At 40.0% G+C, this 16,063-nt stretch overlaps 1 long non-coding RNA gene across 1 annotated transcript in view; it reads right to left on the reverse strand.

Moving 5' to 3' along the window:
• Window positions 1-16,063, reverse strand: part of LOC122796659 — a 2,068,910-nt gene that overhangs the window by 1,134,731 nt on the left and 918,116 nt on the right. Inside the window, exon 3 of the long non-coding RNA XR_006364003.1 lies at window positions 13,643-13,727. This is a non-coding gene — a long non-coding RNA (uncharacterized LOC122796659). The remainder of the gene's footprint in view (window positions 1-13,642; window positions 13,728-16,063) is intronic.

Here is a 16,063-nt window from a genome sequence, read left to right on the forward strand (position 1 = left end):
AGCTTTGTCTCTGAGGCGGACATTTTTTAAATTGTCATGCTTGCCCAGTATTTGAGTCACAAACCTAGGTTATATATTGCACAAAACTAGTGAATGGGGGAAATGGGGTTAGCGGATCTTGCTCGGTGACTGCGATTCCGTGCCAGAGTTGTGGTAGATCGAGCTGGAACCTTATAGCTACTAGGAGCTCCCTGGTTGAATGAGTAAGTTTCGCAGTTGTATGGTGCAGCTGCAAGTAATGGTGGTTAGTTGCGCATGCTTGTAGTGGTGGTGGTTTAATGGCTGCACTAGCTCCAGATATTCTTCTGGTGACTATAATGGAACAGAGTAGGGCAGTATCGCTGGAGGTTTCATTGGTACTAGTGCATAGAGTGTCACTCATGTAGTTATTAGTTTAATTTACTTTAATTTATTTTGCTTTGTTTTGAAAGCCAGGACTAGCTGACTGTTTCATACCGTGCCACTATATTAAAAAAAAAAATGAAAATATAGAAATGAATACAATAAAGTCCCAGTTTCATTATTGAGACACAATGACTGCTTATCTCTGGGGCAATTACAGATTGTCAGCAGAACGTGGACTTAGCCGTTTCTAACAAGATAGCATAGGTGGAAATTATTTTGCAAACAAGATGTCAGCCACCAGTTTTACTAAACCATAGATGTCACGGTATTCTAGTTGATGTTTGAGTTGAGCTGGTAAGTCATTCCAGAAGTAGATATTGAACATGGTAGGTTATGCTTGTGAGCTAAGAGTTAATAGACATAGTATTTGGAACCTGACCTGAGATAGCTGTGTTAGGTTTGATTTGTTGATGTAGTGGGGGTCGTTTTATGGTCAGCCGTACTGTGGTAGTGTCATTGGGTTTTTACACTTGGGTGTTTATGAGTTTGTAGAGGGGAGTCTGAGGCCATTATTGACTTTGATTTAGAACTGCTTTATATTATTGACCAGAGTGTTCATGTGGTCCTTCTGTGTGTTACCACATGGCTGGGTTGGTGGTTGGGTCCCACTTTCTGAGGAATGTGTTTGAGTAGGTTTTACTTGATTTTGACCGGACTCCTCATGTTGGTGAGTGGGTGATTGTCAGGTAGGGGACACTTTCCGGTGGTCCCACTTTGTGGGGGTGTCTTTCTTCCCTTCAGGCAGTTGAAGGGAGTAGCAATCTAAAATGGCTGTTCACAGGCTTTCCCCCCTTGAATAATGGTAATTTGCAGTTCATGCGCACTGCAACTTAACCATTGCAGGGGCAGGCATGTGTTGGAAGAGAAATACATTCAATGCCAGGAATGTTCAATAAGCTACGGGACAGCCAGTTCAACTTTCAAGTTTAACCTTGGAGTTTGTAATTACGAAGTGAAGACATATTTCAGTTTAGAATATTGATTTTAGGTTGGTCAATCTTTCACACATGTTATAGTGCTGGTAAAGTACGAAGCATGGGAAGTCATCCAAATTCATGCTAAGGTGCTAATGGTTAACTGCCAACTTTACGTCTGTAAGAGCAATCCAAAAAAAATTTGTTTGGGTCTTTCTCCCATTTTTGTTACAGCAGGGTTCAGGTCTTGATGTAGGAGGTTGGAGGTATGGCTGGCATGTACTTGACTGTTATTTGCAGTATGTGGACATTGCTTCTGCCCAGCTGAGGCAAGATGGGCAGATTTTGGTAGTCTGTACTTTAAACTTTGGAGAGTTCTTGATTTAGAGTTCCCAAATCTGGTGGGTAGTGGGAGGTAGACATTATGGGGGATTATAGCAATAAAGTGTTTCCTGCTAGGTGCAAGGTAACAGGATTTGATTTTCATCTTTGTCGGGAATCACCAGTGGGGTTCGCAGTGCCTGTATATATGGAGGGGCTGAATCGATAAACACAGGGAAGTTGACATAATCCATACAGCAATCCATGGGGGGGGATCGGGTGGTAGATAGCATAGTCTGTTAATGAGTGATTGGGTGAGGTCATTACCATGGAGTTATTTACAGAGATGCTCCCAAGACCGTGGTCATCATCATCATCATCTGCCCCATTTTCCCATTTTCCTACATGCGGTCAGGGTATCGTGTTAACTGTCACCAACTCTCTTGATTCAGTGCCACACTCCTGCCTTCTTCAACACTCATGACTGACTGTCGCAGATCTTCTTTAAAACAATCCATCCACCTCTTTGCTGGACATCCTCGCTTCCTCTTACCTTCTTCCTGCCTGTCCCAAATCTTCCTCACCAGATTGTCTTCTGCTTTTCTACACATGTGCCCAAACCACCATAATCTGTTCTTCTTGATCTTTTCTGCAATTGGAGCTACTTTGGCTTCTGCTCTTATGTTCTCATTTCTTCATCTGTCCCACAGTGTGCATCCTATCACCTTTCTCAGGCACCTCATTTCCATTACCTCTAGCTTCTTCAGTTGTTCTGCCTTTACTACCCAGGTTTCAGTACTACGTGTACTGGTCACACCACTGTCTTGTACACCTTACTTTTCAGCTTCTTTGGCATTCTTCTTTCATTGACTACACCTGATACTCTCTGCCAGTTGGCTGTAGCCCCTCTGATTCTAGCTTTGACCTCTTTATTCAGACTACCCTTCTCTTAGACTACTCCTCCCAGATACTTGAAGCTGTTTACCTTTTCCACTATCTTCCCTTCTACCTCTGTTCTCAGCTTCTTTTGATTTCCCCAATTTGCTGCCATTACCACTGTCTTATCTGTGCTTAGTTTCATCCCATGTGCCTTCAGATTTGCATTCCATTCTCCTATCCCTTGCTGATGTTCTAGCTCAGAGTCTGTCTGTACTGCCACATCATCTGCATACAGCAGCTTTGTTGTTCCATCCCCGCCAACCTGTTTGCTAATGCAATCTATCACCAGTACAAACAGTAGTGGGCTCAGAGCTGAACCCTGATGTACAATCACACTTACTGGGAACCCCTCTGTGAGTCTAAACACTGTTTGGACTTGAGTCACTGGGTCCTTGTACATAGCCTGCACTAATTCTACCAGTGTTTCTGGGACTTCAAACCACAGCAGTACTGCCCAGATCAGCTTTCTTGGAACCTTGTCATATGCTTTCTCCAAATCAAGGAATGCCCAATTGGACTCTCTCCTCATGTCTAGCTTCTTCTCAAGTATCCGTCTCAGTGCAAACATTGGGTCATTTGTGCTGCATCCTGATCTGAATCCAAACTGCTCATCTCTCATCTTACATTCTACTACTCTGCATATCCGTTAATCAATCACCCTCTCCAGAACTTGCATGTGATGTGATAGGATTTTGATGCCTCTGTACTGCCCACAGTTGTGCATGTCCCCTTTGTTCTTATACACTGGCACGAGTATGCTTATTCTCTAGTCATCTGGGTTATGTCGTTCTCTCCACACTGCTATTAGTACCCTCAGGAGCCATTTCTCCCCTATCTCACCCAGCATCTTTATCATATCTGCTGTGACCTCATCTGAGCCTGCTACTTTCCCCTGACTTCATCGTCCTTAGTGCTGCTCTTACTTCTTCTAGGATGGGCTCCTCTTCTCTCTCATTGTAGGCTGTTTCTGGGGAAGTACAGCTTCTTTGGGGTTTTCTTCATTTAGAAGCTGCTGGAAATACTCCTTCCATCTGCCTTTGATTTCCTCTGGGCTGGTGAGCAGGTTGTTGCTGGCATCCCTTATGAAGGGTATCTAACTATCTTCTTTATCTTTCTGTCTTTGCCTTGCAACCTGATATAGTTTCTTTGTGCCCCTTACTGAGTCACTTGCCAGAAGTTGGTACAGTGTCTCCGATGCCCTATTCTTTGCTATTGCAACTTCTTTCATAGCTTTTTGTTAGCCAACCAGTAATCCTTCCTAGCCTGGTCAGTATTTTCTGTCTCCCTCTTCTTCCTGCACTCCTTTTTTCTTTTGATGACTTCCTGAACTTCTGCATTCCACCACCAGCTTTCCTTATGTACCTTATTTCCCTACCTGGCTCGGCCACATATCTTTTCTGTAGTCCTAACAAGTGCTGTTTTAGGTGCTACCATTCTTCTTCAGCTCCACCTATTTCCTCCTCTTCTTGGGGTGCTAGAGTCCTGAGTAATTCCTTGAACTGTTGTACTTTCTCGCCAGTCAACTTCCAGGTCTTCAGCCTGGTCTCTGTTGACCTTAGAGCCTTCTCTGACCACTGCTTGCAGCTGATCGTGGCAACTAGTGGTTTATGCTGTGGGCCGACTGTATCACTGGGGATGACTTTGCAATCATGGACTCTGCTATAGTGCCTTTTCCTTACTAGGAGCAATGCTACCTGAGTTGCAATTTGACTACTCTTGTATGTGGTCTTGTGACTGTCTCTCTTTCTGAACCATGGGTTGGCTACTATCAAGCCATTTGCCAGGCAAAAGTCCAGAATGCCTTTTCCTTCTTTATTCTTGTTGCCCACCCATGTGGACCCAAGCAGTTCTCATATCCTGTTATGTCTGTCCTTATATGTGCATTCAAGTCACCCATTATCAACACCAATTCATGTTATCCTGCTTTAGTAAGTCCTGCAACTGCTGTAGGAATGCAATCTTTTCCTCACTGTCACAACCCTGCATAGGCTGAGAATATGAATACTGCCTTATCATTACACTGGAGTCTGACTGCCATGCATCTGTCATTAATTCTGATGATGTGCTTGATGGTGAGACTTCTGATGCCTTTCTCTCACCACAATTCCACACTATTTCTAGCCTGCCCTCCACCTGAGTAGTAGACTCTGGATCCCAAGCAAAGCTTGCTGCACTGCCCTTCCATCTTCTCTCCTGGATACATAGGCTATCCAGCTTCCATCCACTTCCAAGCTGCATCCTATCAGTGAACCTGCATTAAACGTAGCTGGCAGGTTGGGTGGTTTTACATCCAGCTTTCGCTCAACAGAGCTATCCCAGGTAACCCAGGCTGGGCAACTAGACACCAGCCAGCCAGTAGCTTAATGACCCAGGGCTGCTGGGCTTTATGATGGGCACACACTGGCCAATAGAGGCACATATACCCCTTCCACCATTAGCATGGGTCTCCTGGCATGGGTCAGAGTAGGCCGGGTCCTCAACCCACTTATCACTGGTTACTACCTATGCCCTTTTTTGGTGACATTAGTCAACATGACCGAATCACCTAGAGCCATATTTTACACTGCTGAGTGGCTAGCCCTGCCATGGCATGCAGTCTGTGAGCCATATTCTCCTATCTTGCAGCTCAGTAGATGCCCAAAGTGGTTGGTCTGTACAACTCTTCCCCCTATAGGGCACCATGTAGAGTCTGTGCTGCTGCCCATAGCTCCATTCATTGGTGAGTTTGAGGTGGAAACACTCAGCAAGTTTTTCGGACATGGGAGGAACCCAACAGAGACACAGGGAGAACATGGAAACTCCAAACAGGAATTGGTTGGAGGTTAGGATCGAACCTTGTACCTTGTGCATGGAAGGTGAAGACCTTGACCACTAAGCCATCTGGACTCCTACTCCAAAGACCATGGTGACCCAGGTAATTGATGATTAAATTATCTGTTGTCCATGGTTTTCACTAGTAACATACTCTGGTAGCTTACTTTATGGGCATGTTAATTGATGTCATATAAACACATGGGTTCAGTTATTGCTGCTCGTGGCATAACACTGTCTTTTCCATCTGTGGGCTCCTTGTTGGTTGAGTAAAGATTTGTTAGGGGATGTGGTGGTGCCAGGTTGTTGGGGATAAAGGGAAGTCGGTTAGTGTATCTGTGAGGTTGATGAACAAGGTAGTCTTTTGGCAGCTCGTAATGCAACTTTCTTTTTCTTTTGCAAATGGATGAGCACAGGGGGGCATCAATCAGTGGCCTAAAGGTGATAATGTGAGGTTGCAGATGGGAAAGTGCAGATTGGTCATCAGTAAGTAACTTGAAGGAAGTGGATTTGAGATTTGCCGGATGCTGTTGTGGTGGGTGTTCCAGCTGCTGGAGTTGTGTGCAAAGAGGTGACAGATTGCAGCAGTACAGAATTAAATGATCTCCATTTGGTGACCTGAAGAAAGAGGATTCAGAGTGATAGAGCCTGTTTTAATGGATGTTTCGGTCATTTGGCTTGTGCACAAATGAGGTCAGAGATGGGTGAGTGCTGAAGGAGCAGCGGTCAGTGCTCTGAAGAAATGGCTTCAAAAGGTGAGGGATTCTTTTTGCATGGAGGACTGGGGGGTGTTTTATAGATAGTTTGGGGTTTATAGGTGGGATAGAACCACAACAATCATCGGAGCATAGAAAGCTATGAGGTTAATGGTTTGCAGTCTTGTAGGCTAGACAATTTCAATTTCCTATTTCCACACACTGTTCTTATTGTCTTTTGAGGGATGTGGGTAGAACCCTCCGAAAAAAATATTACAAGACATCTATGAGGAAGTAAAACAGAAAAATATTTATGGAAAGGTCTAACATTAATGATGCCTAAAATATGTATACTTAAAATAGATAATGTCCTGATGGGTGATACACCCTATTGGCTAGTTGTCACTGTGTATTGTACCCCATCCTAAACACTAGATAATTTACTGAAGGCATGACTAAAGGAGCAAACGGAGTAAATGTATGAGGACAGGTCAAAAAGGAAAGTACAGAAGATCTGTAAACAGGTGAAGAAATTAAGCATAATCACTGAGTACACTAACCCTGTCTCCCAGGGGATTGCAGTTGGGGGGATTATTGAAGTGCTAAATCAGCAAGGAATATGGTGTGTGTGTGTGTGTGTGTGTGTGTGTGTGTGTGTGTGTGTGTGTGTGTGTGTGTGTGTCTGTGTGTGAGTGTCTGGTGCTGTATGTGGGCGGGGTGGGATTGTCACACTCACATACTCTCCAAGGCTACCAAGACAAACCTGCAACATTGTGGGGGCACAAGAAAACATGGATAATTTTTTAATATCATGCCATAACAATACTTATGGTTAGGGAAGGCACTAGCTGCCAGGGAGACTTTTCTTTAAATTGTGCCTTAGCTGCACTTAAACAAGACTTGAGTCTGGGATGAACACTAGACACCAGGAAGAACTCTTCAATATCATGCCTTAAAGGTACTTAGACAAGATGTAAAAGGGGAAAAATCATGTTTTACAGCATGGAAGATAGGAAAGGGGGGGGACACCTGTGATACTCCTCACAGCATGCTATATAGATGCTAAAAACAATTCAAACTTTGCACCCTCCCATCCCTGCCAGAGTATCAGTCCTTTGCACCACCAGTAGATACCAAGGACAATTGAAAAAATATTACTTAAGTGTGTTTAACACACAGACACACACACACACACACACACACACACACACACACACACACACACACACACACACACACACACACACACACACACACACACACATACACACACACTGTGTGTGTAAAGTGAAAGCGTGGAAAGGTTTTTAACCTTGTACCCCTCACAGTAATGAGAAACATAAATGCACTCTTCTAACTAATATAAAACTCTATTTTCTGGCAAAACTGTATGTTTGCAACAGTTTATAAGTCACAAGGGACAGTGGGGAAGGTTTCAGTACAAAACCAGGAGGAACATGAAGTGACACCAGGGATATTATTTAAGTTATTTAAAAAGTTAATAAAGAAATAGCTAGAGCATCAATATAAAGTCTATGAACACTAATGAGAAAGAAAATGCAATATCTGGCATTATTGATTTACCATAATCTATGATTTACGAGGGTTGGGACAAGGAGTCTATATTAGTTCAAAGAAACAGCACATCATTGAATATAACAACCTCGAACTTCTAACCACAAAATCTAAAAACATTGAAAGCTTAGAACAGCAAATTTTTTCCCTGGGAAAAAATTCATTGTTCCGAGAAACACACACAAAGCACAAGCACATCAAAAAACAGCAATCCACACATATACACTTAAAATCATACATCTAACCCTACACTAAATTGTACATACAGTACTATCTATCCACTATCCTTAACCCAAACCCTAACCCTAAGGTCCGTCACTAGCGCACACTCATCTCACCCGCGCCATAACCCTAACTCACATACCCCGCCCTAACCCTAAAGTCTATCACTATCACACACTCACCTCACCTGCACCCTAACCGTAACTCACATATCCCACCCTACCCCTAATGTCTGTCACTATCGCACACTCACCTCACCCGCGCCCTAACCCTAACTCACATACCCCGCCCTAACCCTAAAGACTGTCACTATCGCACACTCACCTCACCCACGCCCTACCCCTAACTTACATACCCCGCCCTAACCCTAACATCCACACAATCGCAAACTTACCTGAATCCATTCCATAACTTTCCACCACAGTGCTGAAAATAGCAAAGCCACAGAAACGGACAACCAAATTCTTTCCCTAGGAAATAATTTGGTTATTTGCAGCTTCGCTATTTTCAACGTTCACTGTTTTCGGTTCGATATTAGACCATTTGAAGTATTAACACTTCGATGATCTAAAATAGATCCGGGGCAAGTATACAATACATTGAAGTAAACCAGATAAAAACTCATTCACCCGTCATAGATGAGGCATATGGGAAATCAATGGCCGCATTATTACTAGGAATAAATTTTGTGAATTCATATTGGTAACTTGCTTCAAAGTATATCGTTTTCTAGATCATAATGGGTGGCATTTTCTTTAAATCAGCACTTTATAAGTACCATGTGAAACACTGGCATTCTTTTACTAATTCAGCAATTTTTTGCATTCTGCTAATTGAATCTGCCATAAGACATATCTGTGATAAAACTTGTTAAGGAAAAAAGCAAATCAAAACGTTATGGAATGCATGGAATTCTGTGCTAAGAAATGGCATAATTGCCTAGTGGAGCAGAGTGATTGTAGTTGTGATGGTGATAAGGACTTAAGGGTCACACCAGCATTTTAAGTAGGACAGATGGGTGAGGAACATATACCCACTGCCACATTATACTGTCCATGTAATGCAACATTAGTGAAAGACAGCAGGCAGTTTGTGATTCCTGAGCTTTGACCAAGGTAAAGATAGTTATATCAGTGAGAGATCAACAACTTCTAATAATCAAATGAGGTGTACTGATAACTTTAGTTAAAGGGACATAAACACACTTGGAAGTGCTGGATGATTCTGGTTTCAAATAAAATGTCACAGTGGCCAAAAGCATTGAAAAGGTCTTGCATGTGGTAGTAAGAAATGTAGATGGAGTAGAACTGGTCACAGATAAGGATCAACTAGATGACAGAAGTTCATAAATGTGTCTCAGACCATGTTAGCGGGAGTCTACAACATGGAAATAAGAGCAGTGTTCTGTTATTTAAGGTGAATGGACAAGAGAAGTTTCATGAATAAAGTTAAGCACTACAATACATATTTGATGGATTCTTATTGCAACAGTAATCAGAAAATAATATCAGGCAATGCCTACAGAGATAAATAAAATACTGAATTATGACAAATGAAGAATGGACATGGAGGAGAGTATTAGATCAGTTAAAAGGAAAACAAATGTGTCATCAGTAAGAAGGAAGACAAGGCATTCAGGAAACCCAAAGCAGAAGAGAATGTGAAAGGAAAGAAGAGGCAGGGAAGTAAGTGGTGAGACTCAAAATGCAAACTAATAATTAAAAAGAGAGAGAATGAGATAAGCAAGCAGATAAAAGCAGAACAGAAAATCATAAGCTAAATAGGGACAAGGGATAAGCAAAAAAATGGTAAACATGTCAAGAAATAGATGAGCAAGCAGAACTATTAATAGCTAGTTTCCCAACAACTGGGATGAAACATGTAATAAATGGCAAAGGCTCTGCGCAAAAGAACTTAGCATTACCTATTGCCTTTTTTATCTATTGCTAGTTAATGCATTCAACTTCCAAGAAGCCTGATAAACAACCTATAGATCAGGAAAAAGCAGGTGGTAAAAATATTCAATAGCAGCAAACACTGTTACTCCAATATTGTTCCAGTACTATAAGCCCAGATACTATTCCTAATGAGGTTATTCAGTAGCTTCTTATTTAAACATTTTTTATCATATTTAGGGATGTACCAAGAAAACTTTCCTGCAATATGGTCATAATCAAATAGCATTGTGATAAAAGTCAGAAGAAAGAAGTTTTATAAAACAGTGGATCCATTACAATAATATTACCCACTTTATTTACTTCCTTAAAGACAATTCATCCTTCTTTGCAAACATTTTCTAATACTTTCAAAGCAGATCCCTTCTTTGGTTAAATTATAAGCATTACATTTATAACTAGCAAGCAATTTTTGAACATCCATTGTCTCTTAAACATCAGTGCCACTATTATGAATATCACGACAAAAAGTACAAGACTCTCCAGGTACTTCATAACTATTTCAACTGGGAATAATGTTTTCACCCACTTCCATTTCTTCACAAGTGGTATAAAAAGAAAATGTGTGCAAGAACAAAAATATGGAAAATTCAGTAGCAGAACACTTATGAAGTACCATGATGGAAATGCATCAAATTTTACATTTTCTGTCATGAGAAAGGTTGCTAATTTACCAGGTTATATAGAAAATTATAAATCGTTGTGCATAGATAGAAATGAAGTTACTATGTATACCTTGCACCTGTGAAGAGTTTGTTAACTCCAGATGTGAGTTCCATTAAACCATTGTACCGTCTCCAGCCTTGTTTGATGTTTCTTTGACAGTTGAGATGCATGCTTATGGAACTAAATTTATTGTTCAACTACTAAGAGTTAAAAAAAGTATTTGTATACTAAAAGTATGTTTACAATTTCACACATTTGGAAACACTATTAATCAGTTTAGCAGACAACTAAAGTCAACAAACATAGACATCTATGTGTTTCTGATGCTGCTTTACTTTAAGTTCACACTGATCCCCAGACTTCAACAGAACCTCATGTAAGTATAACTGGTTACTGTCAATAAATATTTAACAAGGCCATTGATATTTAATGAGACCTAGAATAAACAATCTCCACAAACACTAGACATAATCTGGAAAACATAAAACAAAATTATACTGAACAATGACAACAAGGAAAAAGTATCCATGTGATCACCAAGCCAATTTTTGTAACAACAAATTCTACATACTAATTTTTATAATACAATAAATCACGCCTTCCTTATGTCTCACAGCTGTACGTATGCATTCCTTATTTTACCAAGTTTTATTTAGAAAATGTTATTTTATGGAAAATGTAATATGCTAGAGGTTATAATAAAGCCATCTCCACATGCGTAGATGAAGACACACAGCACATTCCAGAGTGCATGCACAGTTTAGACTTAGAGTGTACTAGCTGAACAGTGATACAGGGACAAGATAACTGCAGAGATATCTTTTAACATAGCATGCTGTCATTGAGCATACCTCCTGTAACTGCAAATCAGTAAGTTAACTAGACTTGAAAACAGAGCAAAATCCCCTTTGTCTCTTAACAGAACTCCAATGGTAAGCATACATAATGATAATAAACATACAGCCCCTCTATTTCAGACTGCAACTAATAAAGCAAGTTCAAAGCAACACAGAGCTCTGCCCTTCTAGTGCCACTGTCACAGTAAGCATTCCACAGAGGCTGGTAAAAACTGCAAATGTTTATCCTGCTGCTATTGAAGGTACATAATACTTAACTACAGAGAGATAAAAAAATGGCAGAGCTAGTCAGTATCATGCTGCTCAACAGGGTACACTGGCAAGACTATTTCCCATACATTTCAATATTCCACACATCTTAACTGAAATCATTTTGAAAGCAGCTACAAAAGTCTAAACAAAAAGTCCTAGCTAATTAGTCAGTGAACAAAGTACAAACAGCTACCTGTAGCATGTGTGTGTGTGTGTGTGTGTGTGTGTGTGTGTGTGTGTGTGTGTGTGTGTGTGTGTGTGTGTGTGTGTGTGTGTACGTCTGCATCAGTGTACATGTACATACGTATACAAACACTCATATATGGGTGCATTTAATTTAATCTGAAAACACAGGTCATCGGAAAAAAAAACAATGACACATTTGATGTAAATCATATTAAACCAACACATAAATGAGTGAATCACATTTGACAGAAAAAATGTGTAAGGCTATAGAAGATCACAGCTAGTGTGGCTTTAGATCATAGGAAGTGCAACACAGCTCAGAGTAATGATCAGTATTTGCATTTTGCTAATGCTCAGTGTTATGTGTTGTTATGTTATAGCTCCATCCTAGGAAGTTTGTATTCATACGGCACTAGTGATTTAGTGTGCAAGGAACTTTCTTTTCTCTACAGTTCTGTGATAATGGAATTAGTGTAATTATTAAGTAAGAAGGTGTGGGGAAAAAGCCCCATTACAATGGGAATTACCCACACTACAAGAAAAATGTGGGGGGTATATCTAGTTCTTATGCAATTTTCCATAAAAAAAAAAAACTATATGCATATATCTATATCTATATCTATATATATATATATATATATATATATATATATATATATATTTATAAACTTCAGCATATGTACACATATGCACACATAGATATAGCTGTAATAATCTGAATCTGTGCTTAGAAACATGCTGCTAGACTATGCAAACTGTAGAACAGGTAGAAAGAGCAAAGAAAATACTGTTGGTGAACTTTAATATAATGTCCATTATCTACCATATGCTTTGCCTTCATCTACAATGCATACAAAAATACACTTATATCAGGCACATCGACAAATGATTCTACATGCTTAAAAGCAGTGTCAGTGGCATAAGAGCTCACTTGCCTTTGTTGCTGGATGACCAGAATGCTGTGAGTTCTATTCCCATTTCAGGTGACTGGATTGCTGACAGTGCAGTACAAGATAAAGGGGTGCTGTACTCCATGACTTGCTGGTAGCTTAGGTGTATGTAAAAAAGGCCCTGGTTGAAATTTTCCTAGTAGTAGAAGTAACACCTTGCATCTCCACTGAAAAGAGGCCACTAGCCTAGTGACACTAGCCTAGCCAACAAAGGATAAATACAGTATACTATAATTAGGACACACCAATGCACTTCCTCTTGCAATGTCACTTTACTAACTTCAGATGCACAGACTCCATTATTGTTAAAATACTAATTTATTCCTAAGCAAATGTACACAGACTTTTTTCATGACAGAAGAAACATATAAAGGAAGTGCAGTTACCTGATCCAGGAGTATTACCATAGATGATGCAATAAGCAGTCACAGGTTGTAATACCTCTACTAGAACTCTGAACAAATGTTTTTTTTTTTTCCAGTCATGCATGCTTTTCTGATTATGTTTGTGTATACAGTCTGTTATGAAACACAATAATAAGTCTAGTGAACGTTAACTTCCTGTTTTTATTTGCTTTTATGAATGCCAGCGGTCAGTCAGAAAGTGACGGGTCTTTCCCATATTGGTATTACTGCCAAAATTAATGATTACCGAAAATGTTACTGCACTAAGTGGCAATGCAGTGAGTAAAATAAATAAAATGCAAAAATAGTTTATACTATCAATACATTTTTTCCTCATCAGGTGGATCACAATTATTCTTTACTAAGGTCTGGTACTTAGCTATCATTCCAATATTTTTCCCAGTTGTTTAAAACTATTACTTAAATCATTACAAAACATAAAGGCATTGGTCAAAAGTTAACTTTTTTAACTCAGTTTTGTTTCTCTTACCTTTTCTGGAACTCTTGCTTCTTTATATTCCATTGCCAAATAAACATCCTGACTGCTTGCTGAAAACACTGTCAGTTTCATAAACCTGTTTATCAACCAAATACATATAATTAGTTAGATAAAAAATATTTTTTAGTGATAAAGCATTTCTCAAAGAGACAGTACTAATTGCCATACACATACAGATATAAATGTGTGTGCGTTGCATATGTGTGGGTATACACTCATAAGCAAACATATATGTGTGCGTGTGTGTGTGTGTGTGTGTGTGTGTGTGTGTGTGTGTGTGCGTGTGTGTGTGTGTGTGTGTGTGTGTGTGTGTGTGTGTGTGTGTGTGTGTGTATACACATACATACATGCATATACATATGCATATATATGGGTCTACTTCAAATGACTGAAATTTCATTTGACTGACTTTCATTTTGGAATACTGAAAACTCACTTGACTTAAACTCATAATACTGAAACCTCACAATGCTAAATTTCAAGATAGTAACTTGTAAACCATACACATGCAGACTTACAACACCAATGACTAACTCCAGAACTTAAAAACTACTTACGTACCCTCTTAACAGAAACCAGACAATATAAAACCAAACTAGATGGGGGAGGGAGGTTATACTCCCCACCCCACCCCAACTATATATAATAATTCCAGGATCACACTACAGTGGGGAAAATGGCATATAACTTTTAATTACCTTACAGTAGTCTACATGCTGCCAGTACTGTTGGGAACGCACATAACATCTGCCATGTACCTGAGATGCTTCCCATAAAAATGCAAACAGACATAACCACATTTAGAAACACTACAACACTACTTTCTACATGAGTATCGGTATACTGACAATCAGCACTATAGGTTACAGTGATCCTTTTTATCACAAACAAGTCAAAGGAGGAGGGAAACCCACATCATCTCTATGGCTTACAATTCAGTATAATTAGATTCAGTCAAATGAGTTTTCAATATTTTGAAAATTTGGTATTATGGTCTCGGTCAAATGAAATTCAGTCATTTTAAATAGACCCGTATATATACAAACATACATATGTATTTATATATATATATATATATATATATATATATATATATATATATATATATATATATATATATCCTCTCTTTCTTTCTGCTTTTCCCAGTTAGGGGTTGCCATAGCGGATCACCTGTTTGCTCATGATTGGCAGTGGAGTTTTACGGTGTAGAGTTGCCAGCCCTGCACCCACCCTTCCACAGAAGGCACACGTGCACACACACACACACACACACACACACACACACACACACACACACACACACACACACACACACACACACACACACACACACACACACACACACATGCCTAGGGCCAATTTAGAGTATCCAATCCACCTACAGCATGTCTATGGGAGGAAACCGGAGCACCTGGAAGAAACCAACGTGACCACAGGGAGGACATGCAGACTCTGCACAGAAGGCACCCCAGCCGAGGATCAAACCGGAGAACCTTTTGCTGTGAGGTGGCAATGCTAACTGCTGCACCACTGCGGCTGCCTATATACACTATAACTATACACACATACATATAGATAAATAGATACAGATATAGATAGATCAATAGATATAGATTTACAATCAAGCCAATATGTTATTTGGAGCTGCTCAGTAATTGTCAATATGAACTGCAGAAGCTACTTCATTAAGAACTTCAAAAAAACTAAAAATTATATGGTGGGGTGTGTATAAAAGTTCTTGAAGAGAACTGGTACTGTATTAAAAATGAAAATTTCAGCTAAAACAGAAGCAAACCCAAAGTAGGTAAGATGTTTTCAACCTCATTGACTGAAGATAATTTATTTACTAAACACAAGGGAAAATAAAAGTTATAAACTTAAAAACTGAATTTTAAATACAGTTGTGCATCACACTTACCCAGGATAGTAGATGTTTGAATTCCTCCCTACTGCAGAAGCCTTTAAGCAAAATGGGTTGTGTGATGCCTGTGCACTGGCCTAGTAATCAGGGAGCTTCAATCCTCTCCACTAGCACCAGTGAGGGCCATCCACATTGGGAAGGATAACAAGTACACACACTGTTAAGTATAATTTCCCTTAAGAGCACACAGAGATCACAGTCAGTCTGGGGCTGGTTACTCTCTTTCTCTCCAGATACCCAATAAGACTCCCCACTGGCACAGCTATAGAGTGGAGTCCTTAGCCAGGTTCAAAGCCAAGTCCTTCCACCACTCCATCTGTCCAACCAGTCCTTCATGTCCATGCCCAAGTAGCTGACATGCACACACTTTGATATGATTTATATACAACCACACAGACACTCATGGGGAAGGCTGGCACAGGTTCACTAGTTGTGCCCCTTCTGTCCAGGCTATAAGGTAGTAATCCACTGCCACCAGAAACCCTATTTAT

This window comes from Protopterus annectens, chromosome 3.part0 (assembly GCF_019279795.1).
Source record: "Protopterus annectens isolate FY-2018-M chromosome 3.part0, PAN1.0, whole genome shotgun sequence".
NCBI lineage: Eukaryota > Metazoa > Chordata > Ceratodontiformes > Protopteridae > Protopterus > Protopterus annectens.